We start from the raw sequence: 3,664 nt of genomic DNA, 5'->3' as shown, positions 1-3,664 counted from the left end.
TGCACAGGGGCACAGGACTTCTACGATTATACTGTTGCTATGATAGTACTGTCAGGGCAGACCTCTGTAACGGTGTGGGTGCGGGGGGGGTGGCCGAAGGCCGCCCCCTTGCATCCGCCCGTGTATGTGTGTGTGTGTGTGTGTGTGTGTGTGTGTGTGTGTGTGTGTGTGTAAAATATCAAGTAATAGACTCATAATCGTTATATAACGAATGGAACAAATATGTACACACACACACACACGGGCGGGTGCAAGCGGGCGGCCTTCGGCCACCCCCCTGCACCCACACCGTCACAGAGGTCTGCCCCGACAGTACTATCATAGCAACAGTACAATCGTAAAAGTCCTGTGCCCCTGTGCAGGGGAGGGGGGATGAAAGCAATTTCAATATCACGATCGTTTAAATAAATTTTTTGAAATAATGGCTAAGTTCTATCCTATCGATGATAATATTACAATAAATAATAATGAATAAATATTTCTGTTGAAATGTAAACTATGTTTTTTTTTAAATAATACTACTGCATCCACGCATACACTTCGCAACATTCAGTAATTTACAAATAAAGTAGGTGTTTCCCATTTACCGGAATGACATATATTGTATTATACGAAATTAGACTTTTGATCTAAATATCTCCGAAACTATAAGAGACCGCCGCCTAGTTGTTAAGGCAAAGTTACTCAGAATCATGACCTTGACAACATATGTCAAGGTCAAGGTCATCGGAGCTGGGTCCCCTATAGTGCATATAATTACCAAAATGGGTGCTTTCCAGCTACGACACAAGTAGACACTGTGTAACACAGTGTACGACACGGTGCTTTCCAACTATGACACAAGTCGACACAATCGTACATAGCTAAAATGCTGAGTTCAACTGTGTCGTTTCTTCATAGCTACCAATCCCATACAGCACATGATATCCTGCGTATCATCCTATTTTCATACTGATTGTACTATAATCATCTCAAACGACTCTAACATACTGAGATCAACACTATAATACCTCGTACAGTATCATTCTGTTTCTTTTCGCGCGCATATAATCTCAGGTTTTACCTGGGAGTACGGAAATGATACGTACGCCTTTCTATTATGCGTATATGTTCTCAGGATTAACTCAAGGAGATGATACGTGTTTCTACGCATGCGTATAATTTCAGGTTTTACTTGGGAATATGTTCGCCTTTCTATCGTGCATGTATAATCTCAGATTTGGCGGCCAGGTACGAAAAAGGTATCATATGGCACATTCGATACATATGCACTGATACGGTTCTAGTGCTGCCCTGACACGGTGCTGCCCTGACACGGTGTTGCCCTGACACGGTGTTGCCCTGATAGGGTGCTGCCCTGACACGGTGCTGCCCTGACACGGTGTTGCCCTGATAGGGTGCTGCCCTTACACGGAGCGAATGCAAAATTACACTAATTAATAATTCAATTAATAATTTAATTTTTAATTAATAATAATAATAATAATTTAATTTTTTTTATTTTTAATTAATTTCCGGTCTTTCTTCTTTTATTAAACATAACATATCTTCAACATCACTACTACTACTTGTTTCTAATAATTTATCTATAATAAATAAGTCTTTCTTTATCCATTTTGTAATTTTTTGCTGCCTAACTAGTTTTATTTGTCCGTACACCAAACTGCACTGACAAAAATGTCAGTGCAATATTTCTTGCACTCGTTCGGTTCATTCGGTTCGTCCGAATACAAATTCAGCACTACACTAGGTCAGTTTTCATTTGCCGAATACGATAATTAATCTAAGCGCACTGATACGGTGCGCACATTCCGAATGCGTGGCACTAAAAAAGTTCGCGCTCAGTGCGCACTGGTGCGCACTAGTGCAGTCTGTCGAATTCGCCAATAGACTTATAAGGCTATGAGTATAATATATATCTATTTGCCATATTTGCATACGCATTTGTTTTGCGTTTTCAGGTTTCTTTTCTTTTCTCATTTATATACGGAAAAGTCAGTTCTGAAGAACCACTCGACCGTAACGGACGCGTTTTGGATCGAGTGCTTCGTTTTATTGTATATTTTTAAAAGTGTTATCGACTTTTTTGAGCATTGATCCTCACGGATGTGTGTCTGCGGTTGATTCGACCTATTCGTTCGTTATTATTGCGGCGTGACGACGTCGTAGACGCAGGCCGGTGTCCGTTCGGGCTATGCCATCTTCGCGGGCATATTATTGCATCACCCGTTCGTTTTCATATTTTATACGGTTTACATATATTATAAAGACGTGATCTGGCCGTCGACCTCCTATTTCATTGTTTGGAGGGAGCCATAATTAAGAAAGAAGAAGGAGAATATACGGAAAAGTGAGTATCACGATATTCTGCGTTCCATTATTTATTACAGGTAATGAAAATCTGTTTCACGTTACGTATATAACTAATTTTCAGTACTCGTGAACAAAACGTGGCTGTCTCTGGTCCATATATAATTAGTAAAATTATCACGTTAATTGGTGAAGATTCTCTCAGCTTGAGATTGTCGTCGAACAAAACAGTGAATGTTTGTTTTGCTGACTCAGACGTCATCGATCATATATATCGAAGGTAATTATTTTTTCTATGTTATTTTTACATGTAATTTTTGTGTTATTTCTTATTTTTTTATATATGAAACTATTCTTAATAGTTTTTAAGGTTATCTTTACATTATGAAAGATGTAGAGAGAGAGAGAGAGAGAGAGAGAGAGAGAGAAATATAACATTTCATACATTTTAGCATAAAATATCTTATTTAGTAGATATATTCAACCCATTATCTATAAATTAAAAAGTAGAAAGTTTTACAAATTATTTCTTAAAAGATGCGTCTAGATTAATAAACTTCGAGTTGTATCTGGAATCGTGAGCATTCCTAAGAGCATTTATGTACGTTTGAGCATTTGTTTGAAGTCGTGTTTCATTGTTACATCAAACAAAATGCTCAACTCGAGATTTAACTCAATAATTCAGACACATCATGAAATATTGCGTTTGTATCACGATTCCTATCTCTCTGGTTTCCGGTCATATATATGTGATTTATTTTTTAAATTATTTTCGAAAAAATATATGTCTTAATGATGATTATAATTGAAACTGTTTTCTGGCAGCTGTAGATTACAAGTTTTGTTCTACTGACTACTCTTTTCTTATTGTGTAGCAAAACCAATAATCCATATTGCTTTCGTAAGCCATTGGCTGATATTGATGTGTCAGTTCGATATTCAAGGATCATCATTATTGAAGGATCACACAGAATAGGTACGTGGTACGTTACAAACAAAATTTGAATATATTATATAATTGTCTCATTGACTTTAAAATTATTTTATGCTTTTTTCGCTTTTGATTTTCATAAAATTGCACTTTATAGTAATTAAAGTTATAATTAAAATAGATCGACAAGAATAAATGCGATTGAATTAAAGAAATCCTATTTTCGGCCAAAGCAGGTTTAGTGCTTATGTTTCTATAAGAGAATTTTATACATATCTCATTCTGCAGGGATATCATTATTCTTTTAAATAAATTTATTTAGTTCTATAAATTGTGTATTAATATATTGTGTAGTTATCGGATTTAAAACACAATCATAAACTGATATAATATACATATAATGTAAGAAATAATTAATTATGT

The sequence above is a fragment of the Cyphomyrmex costatus genome, unplaced genomic scaffold (assembly GCF_001594065.2).
Source record: "Cyphomyrmex costatus isolate MS0001 unplaced genomic scaffold, Ccosl1.0 scaffold816, whole genome shotgun sequence".
In the NCBI taxonomy this organism is placed as follows: domain Eukaryota; kingdom Metazoa; phylum Arthropoda; class Insecta; order Hymenoptera; family Formicidae; genus Cyphomyrmex; species Cyphomyrmex costatus.
The sequence above is the reverse complement of the archived record's forward strand: the minus strand, read 5'-3'. Positions refer to the sequence as shown.